Source organism: Stegostoma tigrinum, chromosome 13 (genome assembly GCF_030684315.1).
Source record: "Stegostoma tigrinum isolate sSteTig4 chromosome 13, sSteTig4.hap1, whole genome shotgun sequence".
Taxonomy (NCBI): domain Eukaryota; kingdom Metazoa; phylum Chordata; class Chondrichthyes; order Orectolobiformes; family Stegostomatidae; genus Stegostoma; species Stegostoma tigrinum.
Window position 1 is genome coordinate 78,991,446 of NC_081366.1, and position 23,426 is coordinate 79,014,871.

General features: G+C 43.1%; 1 protein-coding gene across 4 annotated transcripts in view; it reads left to right on the plus strand.

Moving 5' to 3' along the window:
* LOC125458235 (fibroblast growth factor receptor 4-like) overlaps nt 1–23,426 on the plus strand; it is a 102,220-nt gene that overhangs the window by 21,512 nt on the left and 57,282 nt on the right. For 2 of the 4 annotated variants that reach the window (XM_048543314.2, XM_048543315.2), the window contains exon 1: nt 19,728–20,676. The exons of the other annotated variants lie outside the window; for them this stretch is intronic. The gene's annotated coding sequence lies outside the window, so the exon portion shown is untranslated. Of the gene's footprint in view, nt 1–19,727; nt 20,677–23,426 lie in introns of those variants that run through there. 4 annotated transcript variants of the gene reach the window in all.

The window sequence follows — 23,426 nt, forward strand, 5'->3', positions numbered from 1 at the left end:
AGAAAATGTATTCAGGAACAAAAAATAAGTTGCTGGAAAAGCTCAGCTGGTCTGGTAGCATTGTGAAGGAGAAAACAGAGGTAACGTTTCCAGTTCGGCAACCCTTCCTCAGAACTCTACCCAGGGCTTTTAACAAGTGAGCCTGTGCTGCCAGCTCCAAACTGGAACCAAGCATTTAAAGTATATATTATTCTAGTGACATCAGGGTGCAGGCTGTTTTCCTTTGGAAAGATGAACCTGGAATAGAGAAACTAAGCAGGTACTTCTCCAAAAATCTAAACAAGCAACGAAGAAAGTATTCCACAGAAGAGAAAGAGGCATTTGGTTCATTATTGGCTCCCACACACTTTGAGATATATGTCCAAAATGGGTTCAGAAAGACAAGGTATATACCAAGCATGATTCCTTAACTTATGCAGAAAACATTTAAGACCCAGAATACCATGTTATTCCACTGGAGTTTAATCCTTCAACCATCGCACCTGAAAATCTCTCTTGTTGCTAAGGAATCAAATATGATTAGAGATGTCCTATCTAGAATGTAAAAAGGCGCTGTTAGAACTGAAAATATAACATTTTCAGAGGCTACGAGAATGAATGTGCGTTTGTTGGTATATGTATTTACATTTTTTGCCCTGTGTAATGAAATGGGAATGGATTTCATTTAACCCTTAACAATGGATTAGAATGCCAAAGTAATTTTGGGCATAAATTTTTGCAGAGTCCTGTGTGAACCCATGGAATTTCACATCTGTGCAGAGACAAAGAAACTTAAAACTGACTGAACAAAACAGATAATATGAGCTGACTACCTTCAACCACAGCAGCAAGCTATTTCCTGAATACATTGTAATTGCTTGCAAGGATAAAATGCAGCAGAGAAAGGGTTAAAATCCTACCACAGCCACTGGTCCATGTATGTCAGTAACCGAGTGAACGAGTAACAGTTTGATTCACTAAACACCCCTACACTGCAAGTGAAAGAGGAAAACTATTCTCTTTCACTCTCAGTGTTCTTAATAAGGCATTCGCAAAAGGAAGAAAGTGCAGAATTTTAATCAACCTAGAAAGCTAGGGATCTTGAAATTGCCTGTTAATTACCAATTTCAATGTTACAGTACCACCCAAAGTAACAGCCACAATGTTCCACTATGTTCTTCTGTACTCTTCGCAAACAACTGACAGGCTAATCCATATTTCATTTTGTGACTTCTAGCTTTTTGGACTTACTTCTAATTCCTAATTTATGTGTATTTGCTTTACATTAATACTTCCTCCCCTGGCTAACAACTAATAAACACAGTCATTTGTCAATTCAATGGATAGATTGGCGTCATTTAAAACATAAATTCATTCAATATCAGAGAATGTATCCACGAGGGAAGGGATCCTTTTTAAACTAACCCTGTTGTGACCAACATGGAGCAAGTAAACAAGGAATATTTCTCCTGGTAATATAACATATAAATTCTCTGAATACATTCTTTATCAACAACATGCACACTAACACAACTTAGAGTACAGCCTGCTATAACACTCTAATTAATGAACCAATTGTGTGAGAATTTTGGGAGATATAGCAATTTGGATCGGAAATTGGCTTGCTGAAAGAAGAGAGGGTGGTAGTTGATGGAAAATGTTCATCCTGGAGACCAGTTACTAGTGGTGTACCGCAAGGGTCGGTGTTGGGTCCACTGCTGATGGTCATTTTTATAAATGACGTGGATGAGGGCGCAGAAGGATGGGTTAGTAAATTTGCAGACGACACTAAGGTCAGTGGAGTTGTGGATAGTGACAAAGGATGCTGTAGGTTGCAGAGAGACATAGATAAGCTGCAGAGCTGGGCTGAGAGGTGTCAAATGGAGTTTAATGCAGACAAGTGTGAGGTGACGCATTTTGGTAGGAGTAACCGGAAGGCAAAGTACAGGGCTAATGGTAAGATTCTTAGCAGTGTAGATGAGCAGAAAGATCTCGGTGTCCATGTACACAGATCCTTGAAAGTTGCCACCCAGGTTGACAGGGCTGTTAAGAAGGCTTACAGTGTTTTAGGTTTTATTAATAGAGGGATCGAGTTCCGGAACCAAGAGGTTATGGTGAAGCTGTACAAAACTCTGGTGCGGCCGCACTTGGAGTATTGTGTACAGTTCTAGTCATCGCATTATAAGAAGGATGTGGAAGCTTTGGAAAGGGTGCAGTGGAGATTTACTAGGATGTTGCCTGGTATGGAGGGAAGGTCTTGCGAGGAAAGGCTGAGGGACTTGAGGCTGTTTTCATTAGAGAGAAGATGGTTGAGAGGTGACTTAATTGAAACGTATGAAATAATCAGAGGGTTAGATAGGGTGGATAGGGACAGCCTTTTTCCTAGGATGGTGACGGCGAGCACGAGGGGGCACAGCTTTAAATTGAGGGGTAAAAGATATAGGACAGATGTCAGAGGTAGTTTCTTTACTCAGACAGTAGTAAGGGAATGGAACGCTTTGCCTGCAACGGTAGTAGATTCGCCAATTTTAGGTACATTTAAGTCGTCATTGGACAAGCAGATGGACGTACATGGAATAGTGTAGGTTAGATGGGCTTAGGATCGGTATGACAGGTCGGCACAACATCGAGGGCCAAAAGGCCTGTACTGTGCTGGAATGTTCTATGTAACCACTTCCTATAATGCTCTCACTATAGTAATCTTTGTAAAACTTTATGCAATACAATCCTATTAATAACATTTAAACATATATTTCCTCATAATAGTCTCTAATGCTTTTGTGCACATAACGCACCCCCCGACACTTTCCATCATGGTTTTAGTCCTATTTTATAGAAACAATACAATGCACATTCAAAAACACAGTGCTCTCTCTCCTTATAACCCACTTTTCATTTTATTACTTTCCTTTTGACAGATTTAGGGTGACTTCATGTGGAGCATAAATCAGACAGGTGTTAGCTGGGTGTGTACAGTGCTCACTAAGAGGAGTTAAAGGATCCGAACTATGAGTTACTCAATCGGCACATTGCCAGTTTAGAGGTTGGGCCGGCAGATTTGAAGAGCCCACAGCAACAAATTAAAGAGGTGGGGCGGAAGCATCAGGAGTGACTGGGAGCCCCAGTTTACTGGAGCAGCCAACATTAATGCAGAACCTACAGCAGGAAAGCCGTTAAATGTGAAAGCCTTTACGGCTCAAAATACACAAGTGAATGCAATATCTGAGTGTTCCCTGAGAAATCTTATCTCTTGACTCTCTCTCAATCATGTTTGGTGAGTGGGAGCAGGATCTGGGAGCAGCGTGGCATATGTAGACATTTGTTGGCATCAGGAATCATCGCCAAGCCATTTGGCCCCATCAAAGATGGGCTAAGTTGGGCAAATTCTCTTTGGAGTTTAGAAGAAGTGGTGAACTAATTGAAACAGACATGACACTGAAGGGAATTGACAAGGTAGACACAGAAATGTTGTTTCCCATGGCTGGGCCAGAGATACATTTTCAGGATAAGAGGCTGATCATTTAGGAATGGGATGCAGAGAAGTTCTTTCGCCTCAATCTTTTGGAATGAAGTACCCAGTGAACTGTGGATGCTCCATTTTTGAATCCATTTAAAGCTGAACTTGATAGATTTTTAGTCCCTCGGAGAATCAGGAGGTATGGGGAATGGCAGGGAAGGTGAAGTTAATGGCAGCCATGATCATATTAAATAGCGGGGCAGGCTGAGGGAATGTTTGGTCTACTTCTGCTCCTATGAGGCGCGACTCTGTAAAATTTCCATCATCCTTTGCTGGGCTTTATGGATGCCTGGATCTACTCGAATTTTGTTTCATTTCTGCTGCATATGCCAATTTGATCTTTCTACCACCCTGCTATTTTAGTGAAAACGGGGTCACAAAATCAAATCATCGACTCAAAGAGTCATATTGTAATAAAAGTAAAAGCAACCCTACTAGCAACATCATTTTGACTTTCGCCTACTTATTCCTCCTTATACAGTGTCTCAATTAGATCAAATTAAATGAAAGGTTTGCATACAGTTTCACAACTGATTCACAACCAGTGGTGTATTCAATTCTACCACTTCTCATCATGTCAGCTGTCTCCACCCTACTTGGTACGATTTTTGAAGCCCTCAACTCATTTTCGTAATAGAAGTGTCCCTCATTGCTAATGACCACAAAAGTTGACCAGATCACTGATATGTCCACCTTATCTTGATTTTTGATTTATTGTTCCCATGCCTAAGTACAGTGAAAAGCTTTGTTCTGTGAGCAGTAATGGCAGATCATAGCAAACGAGGATGTACAGATCACAGGGTGCTTAGACAGGGAGAGGCATAAAAGGTTACACAAATCCAGATCAAGATTTGAAGTTATAGATTTCTACATTCACTCCTGTTTTAAATGATTTACATTCTCTCCCAGTCTGGCAACAAATGAGTTTTAAAATTCTTAACCCTCATGGGCAAATTCCTTCATGACCTCTGTCTTGCCCATGTCTGTAACTTTCTGTATTTATAGAACACGCTAAAAAAATTAGAAATCTCCAACTTTAGGCTAGTATGTATCCCCCCAGAACTGATCGCATACCGTCAGCTTTCTAGGCCTGAAGCTCTGAAATTTCTTACCTAAAGCTCTGCATCTCAAATGTCTCTTTCTTTGGTTCTGTTTCAGTTTTGTCTAATTATTCCCTTGTTTTTGTTTCCTTTATTCATTAATGGGATGAGGGTGTCACTGACCAGGCAGCATTTGATGCCATCCCTATTGCTCAGAGGGCAGTTCAGAGTCAACCACGTTGCTGTGGGTCTGGAGTCACATGTAGGCCAGACTAGGTAAGGATGGAAGTTTCCTTCCCTAAAGGACATTAGTGAACCTGATGGGTTTTTCCTGACAATCAGCATTGGGTTGATGGTCAGCATTAGATTCTTAATTCCAGATATTTATTGAATTCAAATTCTACTACCTGCCATGGCAGGATTTGAACCTGGGTCCCCAGAATGTTATCTGGGTCTCTGGATTAACAGTCCAGCAATAATACCACAAGGCCATTGCCTCCCCTAACATGAAGCACCTTGACTGGTTTACTATATTAAATGTGCTACTGAAATACAAGTTGTTATTTTATATCGCCAACTGAATTCCTTGCTGTCTAGTGAGAATAAATATTATATGTTATTTATTTTCTCTCTGAGTGCCAGCTCCTTTGTAGAATGCAGAGTCTCAGCTGCTACGTCAATGGAAATTTAAGGGCCCTTCACCCAATATTGCCTAAAACCAACACCCCAATTTAATTTATCAAAAGAAAATGTTTATAAGATAGAACAATGGGCATGCTTGTGTGCTTTGATAAGGCAGTCCTGTTGCCTTGTTCTCTGTATATTCCTAATTTGGATCCAGCTTTTCATTAAAGACATCGTGGTGACCCCCCCGCCACCCCACTTCAGTGTAGCAACCAGTTTGACAACGTTAGGACAAAGCAGCTGCTTAATTTTCAGACTGTCCACCACCTTTAGCATTCACTCTTTCCAGAACTTTTGCACAGTAGTAGTAGCACTCTGTACCATCTAAAAATTCTCTGCAGCTACTCACCAAAACTCCTTCCAAACACATAACCTCCACCACCTGAAAGGACAAGAGCAGCAGATGCATGGGAATATCACCACTTTCAATTTCCCGCCCAGGTCACGTAGTATATATTCATACCACATACCCTTCAGTGTCACTGTCACTGGATCAAAGGGCTATAACTCTTCCTAACCTGACCATAAGTACACCAAGTGATGGACTGCAAACAGCAAGCAGGCAGCTCACCCCACTGACTTTGCAAGGGCAGTTAGTGACAAACATTAATGTCAGCTTTGCCACACTTTGTAAATGAATATCTTCTCATTTGAAAAGGTGACAAAGCTTTCCATGTTCCAGCAAGTTTCTGTGTAACGCAATTGATCTTGATCTCTTATAATGATTTTAAATTGATGATCATCTTATCATTGACTTTATAACCTGAGGAAATTGCCTTACCCTTTTCATTCTATGAAAGCCTTTCTTAGTTTCAAAGACTTCTAAACGTTTTTCCTTGCTTTCTTTATTCTAATTGCAAAGTACCAGTTGCTCGAGTCTGTTGTCACAAGTAAAGCTTTCTTTCCCTGGAATCTCACAGATTAACCTATGCTATAAACTTTACTAAGTGAGGCAGTGGTCTAACTGTAACATAATTATTAGCTAGTAGAAATGTATTATTTATTTAACCTTGCACTCTGTGCTGTTTTGGCAAGACAGGCAATTGGCCTTTTTTAAGGCTTTACTCCCCCTGCCCTTGTGTTTTCACCATATCTGTAGGATTGTATTTCCATGAGTATACAGTGCCATTGATCACCCAGATATCAGAGCATTCACATGATGGAGTGCAGCCAACGCAGCGAGATCCAAACAACAGGCTCCTGTTGACTGCCCTCTTGCATATTAGAGTACTTCATGCACAGGGTATGAATGAGGCATGAAGCGATGGCAGTGTTTCAGATTAATACTTAGAGGTAAAATAAATCAATCAGCTTGCTCAGTAAATCCCCAAAGTTGGTGAAAAGCTTGATTTAACTACATTGCTTATCTGGACATACTTATCTCTCACTGCATACACAGACTGAGATAGCTTTGGAAGTTGGTAATTTTAGGAGAACAAAGGGACAAAGAAGAATGGGTTTTAAGAGTATATTCATATGTATGGTGGGTAACAACAAGAGGCTATGGAATTTTTCTAGCTTTAAACGTAAGGCGGTAGCAGGGTTCTGTGTGTATATTAGCCCACAGTTGTGTTTCAGAAGGCTCTGGCTGGAATGCAGGGCCTGGAGATTACAAGCAGGCTCTCCTGTTTAAATAGGCCCTCTGTTCACTATGAATTTAATGGGGAGTTTTAATGGTTGAATGCTAGTATCTGTGACCAACCAATTCCTCCTACAGCTGAATGTTAGGATCTATAAGATTCCCTCATACAAGCAAAATGATTGATGCTGGTCTCTGTGTTTATGCATAGATATCAGGAATTATCCATTTGGTGCCGCATTAAACCAGGCCAAAAAAAAAGGAAGCAGCTGGCACTTGCAATCCTTCATAAACTGAATTCTTTATTTTTATGCCATAAAGATGAGGGATTATGATTGAGAAATGATGCTCTTCCGTTTCATTCTAGGCATCCTTTGTCAGTACCAGATGTAGTTTAGCTAGAAGCAGAGGAAAATCCCATCTACCTCTCTTCTTTAACAAAATGCAACCTACAAAAACCAATTGCAGCTAATATCTCTTTTTTCTGCCGAGTAGCTATGCCTAGTATCCAGCTGCTTCTGTGAATGACAGGGCCAGTTAGAGCCTATTTGAAGATACCTTTCATAGGACTATGCCCACTGGGACATGGAGGGATGCCTCGCAAACTAATTTTACAAATATACCCAAATTCTTCATTACAGCTAAGCCTTGAGAAGGGGACACTGGTAGGAGCTCAGTGGATTGCCCACAAGAAGTGAAAAGTGAGGACTGGGTCACCAGAGGGATTCATCTAAACCAAGCTAGCTTACTAATGTCCTGTAGAGAAGGAAATCTGTTACCATTTACTGGGACTGGTCTACACGTGATTCTTAACTGCTCACTAAAATGGCTAAATCATTCTTCTGTATAATACTGCCATGAAAACTTTGAATAATAACAACACTGAACAGGTAACCCAGGCACTGCCAGCCTGCAAACATATCCTCAATAATGTCTGAAGACTGATGCCAAAATGAGGAGATCTATCCTACAGGCAAGCCAAGTCTGACTATCAAACTCACTAAATCATACCTAAGTGCCCTTCCATTTGAAAAAATGTTGGAAGAGTCATTGACATTAGCAAGAGCTGAGAATGGATTCTGGGTGAGGGACGTTGGTGCCTATCTGCAAATGTTTGGCGGCACTGATGGTGGTAGAGTTGCCTGAATGCTGAGATATCTGTCCAGTCTCCACCTTCAGCCCATCAACAGCAGCAGAGCTGTAACCCCCCGCAATCTGTCACCTCATGGCACATTATGTTTCTCGTTCTACTACAGCCACAGTGAACAACCCTATTTCAAAGAACAGTGTAGGGTACCGTTCCAGGAGCAGAACCAGGCAGACCTAAAGATGAGAGGCCAAATTGTGAAACAACAGAGATCTACACTGAAGTAGCAGTTGAATTAGCATTTTATAACTGATGTAAGTCATCTCAGAACCATCAAATCAGATCAAGTCTCTGTAGTCCAGCCACATCTAGTCAGGAATATGATGGACAGTTAAACAGGGATGGGAGGAGAGTTCCATGAACTTTCCAACCTCAGTGCTGGGGTAGCCAAAAATGTTCTTGCAAGCTCTAGCATTTGCAACCATGTTTAGCCAGAGTTTCTGAATGAAGTCAGAATTCACAAGGTCCCTGCATCACAAATGCTGGTAAGCAGACAACACGGTTCACTCCGCATAATATCAAGAATCACGGAGCCCATTGGATACAGCAAAGGCACTGGGTCCTCCTGAACCTGGCCTGGTCAAGCCTAGTTCCAGAGCAATTACAATTCTGATATCTACCCAACAAAGTGGAATGCTGTCCAGTTCGATAACATCCATAATAGGCAGCTTTTACACAGCCAAACTGGCCAAATACCATACCCTCATTTTTCTCCCAATCATCAGCAACGTGCTGGAAGGTGTCAGCAAGATCATCAGTAAGCCGGTAACCTGTTCACAGAAGGTCAGCTTTGATTCACCCAGGACGACTCAGACCCAGATTCAAACACAGTCCTTGGTCAAACATGGACACAAAAGAGCAAATTGGTAGAGGTCAGGTGAGAGAGACCACTTTTGACATCAAAACAGCATTTGTTCAAGTGGGCTTTAAAGAGTGTTAACAAAGTGAAGCCAATGGAGTTAAGGGAGATAAAGGAATGAGACTAAATAGAGAAGAGCGGCAGATCATGAAAGAATGGTGCACTGTTGGAGTTGTCAACATTCAGATGCAATTTTGAACATTAAAGAAAATCTATTGGTGCAGTTATGAAGGAAAGCAGGTGAGATGTCCTCAGTGTTCCCATTAATAATGATCCCTCAGTAAACATCATAAAAATAGCGAACTGGTCAGTATCATGTTACTATTAATGGGAGTTTCCTGGGTGTACATTGCTATGTTCCCTACATTACAATGCCAATGATTATGGTTTTCAGAAATGGGAATCACAGCATTGGTCTCCTGCTTGGAATTGGCCGCAGCCGGAGTATTGTATGCGGTTCTAGTTCTCCATGTTGCAGGAGGGATCCAACTGCAGAGAAGATTTACTGGAATGTTGCCAGGGTTTGAGAATTGTAGCTATGAGAAGAGACTGGGCAGTTTGGGGTTGTTTCCTTGGAACAGAGAAGGCTGAGGGATGACATTATTCAGGTATACAAAACGGTGAGGGGTCGAGATAGAGGAGAGAGGAGGAACATAGTTTTTGAACTCTGCCAAGAGAAACAAATGTTATCGGCTCAACCTAGGTGGTAGAAGTGAGGGGAAGTAAGGAAAAGCCTTTTTACGCAGGGGTTGGTGGTGTCTATAGTTGATGGTGGAGGCAAAGACTAATTTTTTTTTAAAAAGGATAACTGGATCTGCACCTTAAGTGTTGTAAGCTGCAGAGCTGTGGGCCGTGTGCAGGACGTTGGGATTGGAGAGGGCAATTGGGTGTCTTTTGGTCAGCATGGATAAGATCTATCAAATTTCCCCCTTCCGTGCTGTATCATTTCAAAGGTTTCTGTGGAATGCACAGAACGTCCCAACGGTTACACAGCCTCACAGCTTCAAAGGAACATTGTGCAAGAATGCTTATTGCCTATAAAGTGTTTGGGGTGTCCTGATGTTTTATACAGGATATATATAACACACACAAGTTTTTATTCTATCAAATTTCCTTCTTGTCCTAATCAAGTTTAAAGGCTGTCTTATTCATATAGTTGAAGGGACTATGTCCTTGACTATCAGTGTTCTCTCAAGAATATTAGACAAAATGAGAGAATGGTCATGTATTACATTAAGTCAGAAGATGAATAAAACCATGTAATTTGGTTGTAACTTCCTAACTGTTTCACTTCCAGACAATGCCAGTTGCTAACAGTATAAACATTCTTGAACAGTGTACACTTCTGATAACAGAGCTACTTGTGAAATGCAGTGAATGAAACTGGAATGTTCTCGACAGCCTGCTTACAAGAAATAGGTCAAATCGAAACCTGGCAATATTTCAGTAAGAGATAAAATTTGGCTTGCCTACAACAAATTGAAGATTCAAGAATGCATTAATTTTCCATCAACTGATAATGATGATAATGGTTAAGTCAAACTGGGGTCACTGGAACATGACTCTCTGCCTCAAAACTTTCAATGTTACCAAATGCATTACTCACATTCTCGTTCCCAGTTATCTGCTCACTTGCTTTCATTGAGAATAGGGGAGAAATTAGATGACGATAATGAGGATGTACTACTTCACAGACTAGAAGGAAGATGGTAAAGAACATACAAGGGCACGGACAATGAACAGAATAGGTCATTTAGCCCCTTCAGCCAGCTCCATTACTCCAAAGATCATTGCTGATCTAACTACATTCCAGCCTATCCTGGCAACCTTTCACCCCCTTGTTTGTCAAGTATCTATCTACCTTTGCCTCAATGATATTCAAAGGTTTTTCTCCCAATGCTTTTCAGGAAGACACTTTGAAAGCCTCATGACCGTCTGTGACAAAATAAAATGCTCCCCTTGTCTCTGTCTGGGCAAGTCCTTATTTTGAAACAGTGATGCCTTGTTCTAGAGGAAGCTTCCTTCCCATATCCATCCTGTCACGCTCCTCAGGATCTAAATGTTGTCTTCCCAATGGAGGCTGAAGTGTAAGCTGCCGATAGACTTGGAGCTGTTGAATCCAGAGCTTGTGGGCACTCACTTGAAAGGCAGGTTCTGAGGTCCAGCTCCAAGCATTGTAGCAACTCCTGTGCCTACACTTCTCGTTCATGACAGTACCAGGGAAACCTTTCTTCATTGAAAACATAGACATATGGTCACCTCATTTTTGTCCTCAGAAGATGCACAACCCAGAACTGGTCCATAGAGAGGACAGATTGAAGCTCAGATGGCAACTAGGACAGAACAAACAACACCTTGCAAACTCACTTCCATTTTGGGGTGGCCCTGATGCTTGTTGCTGTTTCCCATGGCTTTCATGATGAAAGCTATCATCAGAGCAGCCATCCTGCTGTTTAGTGGAGCTACACATCCTGTACTCAGTGAATCATGGTAGGTAGAGTGCACCTGCTTGTAGCGTTCTCAGGTTAAAGCACATTCTACGCCTCCGGCCTAGCCTCTTTCATCATCCATCTCACCGCCACGCACACCAACACCTTTTCAACCCTGCCCAAGAAGTTTCCCAGAGATGGAGTCAGCCTATCATGAAGGGAAGACCATCTCTGCTTCATGACCCTTTTTTCAAACATGAGCAGCTAGCCAGTTCCTTACAATATTGGGTCTCAGCCTGGGAGGTGCTAGAAGAGGTGAAAGCAAGGTACCTGAAGGCACCCAGAGAAAGCATTGTGTTATGGGTAAGTATATTATCTTCAATTTTAGAGTTTTCCTTGACATTTGTAAATGTGTACTTACGTCAAAAAGCAATGTGAGTACAGTTTAATCAAAGGCTCATTTTTGGAAAGCATGCAACCCTATAAAACAGCTATGCCTGTCTCACTGCTGCCTCGGTAAGAAAGCATCTGTGATGGGTGTTTCAGTAATAGCATTCTCATAATCAACCTGGCTGATGTCACTGGCATTGTCTATAGATGCCTAAACTTGTCACAAAAGTTGAGGATGACAGTCATCTTCATGATCTCAAGGAGAGCACTACAAGATAGACAAGTCATACAGTCATAGAGCTGTACAGCACGGAAACAGACCCTTCGGTCCAACTCGTTCATGCTGACCAGATATCCTAAATTAATCTGGTCCCATTTGGCAGCATTTGGCCCGTATCCCTCTAAACCCTTCCTATTTATGTGTCCATCCAGCTGCCTTTCAAATGTTGTAATTGTACCAGCCTCCACCATCTCATCTGGCAGCTCCTTAAATATACGCACCACCCTCTGCGTGAAAATGTTGCCCCTTAGGTCCCTTTTAAATCTTCCCCCTCTCATTGTAAACCATTCCCCTCTACTTTTGGACTCCCCCACCCTGGGGAAAAAACTTTGTTCATTCACCCTATCAATGCCCCTCATGACTTCATAAACCTCTATAAGGTCACCCCTCAGTCTCTGATGTTCCAGAGAAATCAGCCCCAGTCTATTCAGTCTCTCCCTTTGGCTCAAACCCTCCAAGCCTGGCAACATCCTTGTAAAACGTTCGTGAACGCTTTCAAATTTCACAACATCCTTTCTCTAGCAGGGGAAATGAAATTGAATGCAGTATTCCAATAGTGGCTTGACCAATGTCCTGTACAGTTGCAACATGGCCTCCCAATTCTTACACTCAACGCACTGACCAATAAAGACAAGCATACCGAATGCCCTCCCCGCTATTCTATCTACCTGCAACCCCACTTTCAAGGAACTATGAACTTGCACTCCAAGGTCTCTTTGTTCAGCCACACTCCCCAGGACCTATCCATTAAGCGTATAAGTCCTGCCCTGATTCGCCTTTAAACTCCATCTGCCACTCCTCGGCCCATTGGCCCATCCAATCAAGGCCCCATTGTACTCTGAGGGAACTTCTTTGCTATATACTGCGCCTTCATTTTGGTGTCATCTGCAAGTTTACTAACTATTCTTCCTATGTTCACATCCAAGTCATTTATGTAAATGATGAAAAGCAGTGGACCCAGCACTGCTCCTTGTAGCACACCACTGGTCACACCCAGATCATCATCTATACATTTGGTGACACAGTTGCCCTTCTCTAGTGAAACACATTCTTCTTTTGAATCTCTCCTTTTTGAGTTTTTTGTTTGACCTATGTATTGATCTGTAATGCTTGTATATTGTTCGATATGACAAACAAATCAGGTGCAGATCTTTGTTCTTTGGTACTGCTTGACTCTCTCTTTGCACTGTCTTACTGCTGAGGCTGCTCCACACCTTGACATTCCCATTGTGAATGCCATATCTGCACCTACAACACCCTAATGTTTTTGTTGGTTGGGCAGAGGAAGTTTCCCAGCTGTAGCAAAACTGTTAGAAGCAAATCCAAATCCAGTAAAGTCTATCTAAAAGAAAATAGTTGCAGAAATCAATACTAAAGCTTTCCATCAACTTTGCATTTAAAAAATCCTCGGTCACCTGCCTCAGCCTCTCCTCACAATCAATTGAATTCTGAGTCTAACTACCCCTGAGTGTGTGGCACCACAGACACTCATTATAATATCAGTAAATAAGCTCATTTGGGATTCTTCCTTGTTGGAGGAGCCAAAAAACCTGAGGGGATTCAGGAAGACAGATTTTGTGGCGGCAAACCAGTGTAAACAGCCCTTGATCCCACTGTGCTGCCAAAAGAGTGATTAAATGCTGAAATGATGCCGAAACCAATGTGTAAGTTCTAGACTAACTTGCTTCTAATTTTGTTCTGAAAACGATTTCAGCAGGAGAATCATTGACTAACTGTGTTTCCACAACAGACCCAGCATGGCCTGTTTTCCCACAAAAGTTATCAGCAACTATTGTTCCCACGGTTGACACCTCCTGTCCTGTATTCCCTCAGATACCGCCTGACGTGTGTTCCCTCAGATACTGCCTGATGTGTGTTCCCTCAGATACCGCCTGACATGTGTTCCCTCAGATACCGCCTGACGTGATTTCCCTCAGGTACTGCCTGACGTGTGTTCCCTCAGATACCGCCTGACGTGTGTTCCCTCAGATACTGCTTGATGTGTGTTTCCTCAGATACCGCCTGACGTGTGTTCCCTCAGATACCGCCTGACGTGATTTCGCTCAGGTACCGCCTGATGTGTGTTCCCTCAGATACCGCCTGACATGTGTTCCCTCAGATACTGCCTGATGTGTGTTCCCTCAGATACCGCCTGACGTGTGTTCCGTCAGATATCGCCTGACGTGTTTTCCCTCAGGTACTGCCTGATGTGTGTTCCCTCAGGCACTGCCTGATGTGTTTTCCCTCAGGTACTGCCTGACGTGTGTTCCCTCAGGTACTGCCTGACGTGTGTTCCCTCAGATACCGCCTGACGTGTGTTCAGATACTGCCTGATGTGTGTTCCCTCAGATACTGCCTGACATGTGTTCCCTGAGATACTGCCTGATGTTGGTTCCCTCAGGTACTGCCTGATGTGTGTTCCCTCAGGCACTGCCTGATGTGTTTTCCCTCAGGTACTGCCTGACGTGTGTTCCCTCAGGTACTGCCTGACGTGTGTTCCCTCAGATACCGCCTGACTTGTGTTCCCTTAAATACTGCCCGGCATGTGTTCCCTCAGATAAGCCTGACATGTGTTCCCTCAGATACAGCTCGGCATGTGTTCCCTGACAGATACAGCCTGATGTGTTCCCTCAGATAAGCCTGACATGTGTTCTCTCAGATACAGCTCGACATGTGTTCCCTCAGAAACAGCCCAACATATGTTCCCTCAGATAAGCCTGACATGTGTTCCCTCAGATACAGCCCAACATATGTTCCCTCAGATACAGCCTGACATGTGTTCCCTCAGATACTGCCTGACATGTGTTCCCTGACAGACACAGCCTGACTTGTGTTCTCTCAGATACAGCTCGACATGTGTTCCCTCAGAAACAGCCCAACATATGTTCCCTCAGATAAGCCTGACATGTGTTCCCTCAGATACAGCCCAACATATGTTCCCTCAGATACAGCCTGACATGTGTTCCCTCAGATACTGCCTGACATGTGTTCCCTGACAGACACAGCCTGACTTGTGTTCCCTCAGATACAGCTCAACATGTGTTCCCTGACAGATACTGCTGATCTGTGTTCTCTCAGCAGATGACACCTGATTGGTTAACTGTCTCTTGCATTTGTTGCTTTTGTTTTCATTTTGTTAAGCTTAGAAATAGAATATAATTTGAGCCCTCATTTGTTTTCTCAGCTGAGGTGAAATTCTGACACGAGCACCGAAAATCCTGGTGTCATGATGCAGTTAACACAATTCTGGAGGAGGAGAGCCTCAGAAGGAATGACAACACTTACTGTCAGGGGTTCTGGGAGCAAACCTGCTCATGATTTTCTTATTCAGGTGAAGAAAGGATCAAACATTGCAAAAAAAACCAAGATTTTCATATTTCATTTGAACAAGTATCTGAACGCAAATCTCCCTTTGGTTTGGATACTTTCGATTGTCTTTTATTAGAAATAGAGAGGTTTGGGTGCTGAGGTTGCACAATGCTGGAATTGTGTTTTTAGTTTGGGAATGGTTTGCAGGAAGGTTGCTGAGGAACTACAAAACGCTGTTCATGAAATTGTCATAGAATCGCTGTAATGCAGAAACAGTCCATTCAGCCCATTGAGTCCACACCAACTTTCCAAAGAGCATCCCACCCAAACCTAGCCCCAACCCTATTCCTGTAACCCTACATTTCCCATGGTTGGACACTGTGGAAAATTTAGCATGGCCAATCCACCTAACCTGTACATCTTTGGACTGTGGGAGGAAACCGGAGCACCCGGAGGAAACCCACGCAGACACAGGGAGAATGTGCAAACTCCACACAGACAGTCGCCCGAGGCTGGAATCGAACTCGGGTCCCTGGTGCTGTGAGGCTGCAGTGCGAACCACTGAGCCACCATACTGCCCACTGCATGCCACCCCCACTCCCACCCCCACCCCTACTCCAGTGTAGAATTGTAGAAAAGGTTTGTATCAATGTTTCCCCAGACCCTAATCTTAGCCATGCCCCACCATAGGAAACGCTAACAAGTGATGGGATGGTGATGGCCTAGCAGTTTTATCACCTCACCGTTAATCCACAAACTCAACCAATGTTCTGGGACCTGGTGCTGAAACTCACTAAGAGATAAAAATTTATCTGGAACAAAGAATCTACTGATGACTGTGAAATCATTGCTGACTGTCAGGAAGGCCACCTTGTCACTAATGTCCATCCTTACCTGGTCTGGTCTCCATGTGACTCCAGACCCACAGCAAATGTGTTTGACTCCCAATTACTCCCTGAAATGACCCAGCGAACCACTCAGTTGTATAAATTGCTATGAAGCCTCAGCGAATAAATGAAAGTGACGCAACAGCTGGGATTGACATAGGCAGTGGAAAGGGCAACAGCAGAAACAGCTCTGCAAAGTTCTCCTCACTAATATCCAAGGGCGAATGCCTAAACCAAAGACATAGAATCATGCCTGACAGACAATGTCCAAGGCACCACCTTCACCGTCCCTGTCCTATGTCCTGTCCCACTAGCAGGGCAGGCCCAGCAGAGGTGGCAGCGCAGTGTCAGTTATACACTCAGGAGGCAGTTCCTCTGGGAGTCTTCAAGATTGATTCCAGACCCATGAAATCTCTTGGCTTCAGGTTAAACATAACCATGGAAACCTCCTGCTGATTACCACATACCGTCCTCCCTCAGCTGATGTACCTGCTCCTCCATGTTGAACAGGCAAGACAGGAAGAACACTAAGCATTCCTAAAAATAAAGTTTCATAGAAACATAGAAACCTCAAAAATAGCCGCAGGAGTATGCTACTCGGCCCTATGAGCCTGCACAACCATTCAATGCAATCATGGCTGATCACGCAATCTCAGTATCCCATTCCCACCCTTTCTCCATATCCCCTTTAGCCACAAGGGCCATGCCCAGCTCCCTCTTGAACATATTTAATGAACTGGCCCCAACAGCTTCCTGTGGGAGAGAATTCCACAGGTTCACCGCTCTCTGAGTAAAGAAATTCTTCCTCATCTCAGTCCTGAATGTCTTACCCCTTATTCTTAGACTGTGATCCCTTGTTCTAGACTTCCCTAACATCGGGAACATTATTTCTGCATCTAGCCTGTCCACTCCCATCAGGGTTTTAAATGTTTCTGAGATTCCCCTCATTCTTCTAAATTCCAGTGAAAACAAGCCCAGTCAATCCAATCTTTCCTTATGCGTAATATGCCCTCCCGGGAATCAATCTGGTGAACATTTGCTGGACCCCTTCAATAACAAGAAGGTCCTTCCTCAGATGCACACAATACTCAAGCTGTGGCCTCACGAAGGCCCTGTGTAACTGCAGCAAGACGCTTTACTCTGATACTTAAACCCTCTCACTGTGAAGGAGACTATGCCATTAGCTTTCCTCACTGCCTGCTGCACCTGCGTGCCAACCTTCAGCAACTGTTCCACCATGACACCCAGGTCTTGTTGCACCTCACTTCCGAAACTGCCACCATTCAGATAATAATCTGCCTTCCTGTTTTTGTGACCAAAGTGGATAACCTCACATCTACCCACGTTATTTTGCTTTTGCCAAGAATTTGCCCGTACTGCCAGTCTGTCCGAGTCACCCTGCAGCATCTTAGCATTCTCCTCACAGAATACACTGCCACCCAGCTTCATGTCATCTGCAAATTTGGAGATATTGTATTCAAATACCTTTGTCCACATCATTAATGTGCATCGTGAACTTGCACGCCAAACAGAATAAGCAGCAAATGATAGACAGAGCTAAGTGACCCCACAACCAGTGGATCAGAGTTAAGCTCTGCATTCCTATCACATTCAATCATAAATGGTAGCAGACAATTAAACAACTCACTGGAGGAAAAGGCTCCACAAATATCCCTATCCTCATTGATGCAAGAGTCCAGCACATCAGTACAAATCTCACACCAAGTGCCAAGTGGATGATCCATCTTGGCCTTCTCCAGTGGGTCCCCAGGATCACAGATATCAGTTGTCAGCCAATTCAATTCACTCCGCATAAACACAGTGACTACAAGAGTGGGCCAGAAGCTGTGAATACTGCAGCGAGTAACTCACCTCCTGATGCCCCCAAAGCCTGTCCACCTTCTACAAGGCACAAGTCAGGAGTGTGATGGGATACTCCCCACTTGCCTGGATAAGTACAACCCCAACAACACTCAAGAAGCTTGATACCATCCAGGACAAAGCAGCCGCTTGATTGGCACTTCATCCACAAACATCCACTCGCTCCATCACCGACGCTCAGTAGCAGCAATGTGTACTGTCTACAAGATGCACTGCAGAAATTTACCAAAGTTGGCATTTCCCAAACCCACAACTGCTTCCATCTAGAAGGACAAGGACAGCAGATAAATGGGAACATGACCACTGCAAATTCCCCTCCAAGCCACTCAACACCCTGACTTGGAAAATATATCGCAGTTCCTTCACTGTCACCAGGTCAAAATCCTGGAATTCCCTCCCTAATAGCTTTGTGGGTCAACCCACAGCAGGTGGACAGCAGCGGTTCAAGAAGGCAGCTCGCCACCACCTTCTCAAGGGGCAACTAGGGAAGAGGCAAGAAATGCCAGCCAGCCAGTGATGCCCACATCCCACAAATGAATAAAAAAAATGCAGCTGTTCTACTATAAAGTGAGGACAGACAATAAATGCATTGGTTACATCTGACATTCTTCTCAGCCACTGCAAGGGACTGTGAGCTTGTTAGATTTGGAAGGTCTGGATAAAACGGTGAGAAAACACACATTTGTTCAAAAGCTAGCTTAAAATTAATGAGCTATAAAAAGATGTTAAGTGAGCAAAGTCTGTTTGTACAGATGAAGAGGGAAGATAAGGTTAATCATGAATGAAAATATCCTATTTCTGAGAAGTGCTTTCCTTTATTGTATCTCACAATGTGGAAAAACACAATTTTCTGCTGCTTGTGTGAACCACCATTCGGACATCTTCCTATGTTAAAGTCACTCTATAAATGTACGTGGATGTTGTTTTATTTGTATATTCTCTCTTCACTGATTTACATGCTATAATGAAATAAATTACCAGTAAGCTGCACCAAGAGTTTTATTTGATCATTGTGCTCTGAGCAATGAAGAAGCAGAGAAGTTTGTGTTAGTTGTTCTCAACAAGGGTGGCCTAACGGCAGTGATAATAGTTTCGGTGCCTTTGGGCTTTGGGAGAGGTAAAAATCAGAAAGGCTCCATCCTAGATGAAAACCAGATCAAGTTTGGCACCCAACAATCAGACAGCTTGTTGATGCTTGCTGTCTCCACTCATGGGCTGAAGAATAGACACTGTAGGAGAGACAGTGCAGGGCACCAGGGTTTAGCAGTAATCTAAGTGAATCAGCACCTTCTGGGAGGTATTGGATAGCAGCCAGCACAGGAACTAGCACCCACAGGGGAGGAAGGGAAAAAATGATGAAATTCCAATTGTCAAATCAATACCTGTGATCAAGCAGCTGTCTGCAATAGGAACTCAACCAGAGGAGGGCTGAAAGAGGAGTGGGCCATGGGAAGTATTTCTTGGCAAATTAATAAGTGTGAGTGGGAATAATGGCAATAAAGATTATTTGTATCTGCTTTGAAAATGTCAACTTTCACGCATAGCTCCTCTTCAATACCAAAGATATGTGAAGAATTCCCTCTCTGTTAGAGATTTTTGCAGTGTTTTAGAAATGACGATGTACTGTAGCAGAAAGCAGGGTTGTCATTGTTGCAGTGAGGAGCCTGTATTGAAAAGGGTTAATCCTATTCTCCACAGATAAGGACAAACGCTACCATTTCTGCTTCCAGTGTGTGAAAGGATTTGAGAGCAGAGCTGGGGAGGGGGGTTAGGGAGGAGGAGCCGGTGGATTGAGCCACCTCCCTCTCTCTCAGATCCCTATTGTTACCTCGGACTGAGTGAGGGAGAGAAGCTTCCAGCAAACAGTGGGTGTAACGCGAGAGCTGCTAATTGAGATTTCTAATGCTGCTGACCCCTCCAGGGCATAGGCTGTGGCAATAGTGACTGAGCCAGTGTGCAGAGAGAGAGAGCAGAGGGAACAGGCTCTGAGCGCTGTGGGGTCCTGCTCCTAGCTCCTGTCTGGCAATAACATTCCCAGTACCAGGAGAGCACGGCGTTGTGTTGAACAGATAGACTTACAAACTTTCCCCTCGGTGATCTGAGTGTGTAGCCAGCCCGCTTCCCGCCGAGGACTTGTTTACTTTGGAGTTTTAACTCAGTGGCACTTTTGTTACAGCCAGAGGATGAAAGCCGAAGGCTGTAAGGGAGATACCAGCAGGTAACATCGAGCCGTGCTTGTGCCAAAGGTACACAACCTTGTAACAGTTACAGTTCCCAGGATAGCCAGAGGAGTGAACTTTCCTGGGGAGCAAGCAGTTGGTATTGGACAGAAGGAAACGTTCCTGGAGACAGGGATTGAGAGCGAATCCTTGAAGTTAAGCCTAAAACCTTAGTCGTGAGTCTGTGCCCATCTTCCTGCCCTCTCCCTGCCTAACGGTGGCACCAGCATCCCCCTGCTGCAGACGACCCCTTTTGGATGTGTTTGACTCGGACTGGCTGTTGTACTTCGCTTGAAGGATCCCTAGAAGACACTTTCTTGTCAGTGTGTTCTGTGAGGAAGGATATCTGGGATTGCCTCAGTCCCTTTCCCGTCACACACACACCTTGATGGACTGAGACATTGCATGGACCAGCCTGAGGTATTGCTACGGCAGTTATTAAACTTTCCTCGGGTGTGCTGAAGTTTCTCGGAAAGGTGAGTCTCTAGCACTCAGCCAGCAGGGTGACCTATATACGCGTGTGTTTGTAAATGTATATGAAACTGTGCAGACAGAAGCTCCTGATCATATCGTGATCACCAGAATGGAACAGATTGTGAACCGGCCAACTGTGCTGTGGGGATTTAATTCTCAAGGGTGTACTGACCATATGGAAAATCAAAAGCTTTTCAGAGTGAATGAGTTCAGAGCCTTGTATTTTCACCAGCCCACGTGTTCCTTTTTTAACAAAATGCTCTCTGATTTCAAGGAAGTCAGTTTATCCCTAATGTTGTATCTGTGTTGAACTATTTGTACGAGTGGGCGAAATCTATTAATATAATATCACACTTATCTGTTTCAGGGCAGTGGGACAGTATGGAAATTGGCGGGGTGGGGGGGGGGGAGGTTTCTCAGAAGCAGCCAGCACTTTCCTCTATTTGTAGTAACATTGTTTTATTAATTACTTCTAATCACCTGAAGATTCAAAATCAAATTAAAAAGTGCTGAGGAACCTCATTTTCCTTCATTCTGGTTAATTAATGGTAGGGGAATGTAGTGAGATATATAGGATCTTGAAGAGATACCACCACAAAAGATTCTAGTTGCTGTCACAGTTTTCAGTGAAATCGCTGTTAACTTTAATCCTGTGAACATTTTGTAAATCCGTGCACGGGGAGTTAAGTACGATCACAATTTCCAAACAGAACAAAATTATTCAACCTACTCACATCAGAATTTACTTTCAAGAAATGTGCGATCAGCAGTGAGAATTTATTTGTAATTTTTTTCACCAGATTTTTCCAATGGATTAACTCTACTACACAATGTTAATTGAAACGAGTTTGCCGTGGCTCAGTGTAAAATTAATTCCGATCCGGTGCTTTGACAGGAGTGTTCTGATGCGAAACGCAAATACTAGATAGTGTTGTTGCTGCACTGGGGCATGTATCAGAAAGATATCGTTCACAGTGCAAAGCTTTCCTTGATGGGCGCAGCTATTGATGTCTAACGTTACTTAGTAACTGTAATGTTAAAGAATTAATGCTTTGTGGAGACAATTTCTTGTCTACAGATACTGCCATTTTTTAAACTGTAAATCTCATTAATACACTTCTTGAATGCATCTGATTACAAAATTATAAAAGACAAATTTGCACCTTTCCTCATCACTTGCACTAGTCTTTGCCATCATACACACAACCTAACTATCTCCAGCTTGCATGTACATTTAATGTTCTACCCATTCTCACAGGAGCTCAGAAACACACAAGTCTCACTCCTTTACAGTCTTAAGATGACTGGCTCTTGTAGTAACACCAAACCATTCTGTTTTTTGTCATGATCTGAGCTCTCAGAATGTGTCCTACCCCCATGCCCAGGACCTCCTGGTCTTGATTTCTAAAATTCACTGCTTTGCAGTGATGACGAAATCCCATATAGTCAGAAAGACATCAATGAGATCTGGGTTTCTGGAACTCGCTGAAGAATTGTAATAAACCAAAAGGGTCAAACTTGTTCTGACTACTTAAAGAGAACCAGCTTCCTCAGAGGAAATCGATAGTCCCCACCAGAACGGCCAGTGCTCAATGTATGAACAAGACTTTTTTCCAATGTTTATGAATTACTGTTCAAAGATGACTCCAGTGAATAGGCAGGAATAGCAGTGTGCTCTTATCAATGTGTACATTAGTGATTGTAATGGGAGGGATTATTCCTGAAGTTAGTTTGCCCTGTTCCTAAATGAAATCACTGTAGTAAGCAAGCAGAGTTATAATGCACTCATGGTTTTACAATAAAACCTCAAAGCTTATTAAGATATATTGAAATCCACAGTAACTTGGAAACAGAAATTTTACAAGACCGATTATTCACATCTGAAATACTTCACAAAATTGGCCGATGTGTTGAGTAGATAGATATGGAGATTGGATGAGGTGAGTACTGTGGTAGATTGGTGAATTCCATCAAATTGTGAGATTTATACAAACTGTCTATCAATGAATTACTACCCCTCACATCAAGCCTGGCCCCGAATAATTATACTTAACAGCAAATAAAGAGGCTCTTTCAATTTCTCAGCTCATTAAGGTAATGTGTAAATGTAACATTAGGGCCAGGAATGTCATAGGTTTGATTCTTCATTTCTCACAGACGAGTCGATAACATTTAGCTTTAGCATCCCTGGGGTTAAGGGTAGGAGGGTAACTGAAGGGTAACTGGCATGTATAAATCTGGGCTTGAGAATGAATTCAGAAAAAGAAAATAAATTTGCAAAAAAATTGCTGTATTTGTTTGTAGGCTAGCTCATAGCGCCATCAGTATAGGGTCATACGGCGCAGAAGCAGACACTTCGGTCCATTCAGTCCATGCCAAAAATAATCCCAAGCTAAACTAGTTCCACCTGCCTGCTCCTGGCCTATATTCCCTCAAACCTTGCATCATGTTGGAATATAAATATTATCCTGAACATGGTAACATATCAGTGGCTGTTTGTTATCAAATGCATTGCAAATATCTTGGAATTATCAAAATTTAAATCTGATTCCACAGAGCAAAATGCTACAGTGAGTTGACGTTGGAAAGTATTGGAAGGATGTGTTTAATCTCAGTCTTTGACCGATATTGATCTATTCAAAAGCAGGCAGTCATACTGTTTTAACAAAGTGTGAAGCTGGATGAACACAGCAGGCCAAGCAGCAGCTCAGGAGCACAAAAGCTGACGTTTCGGGCCTAGACCCTTCATCAG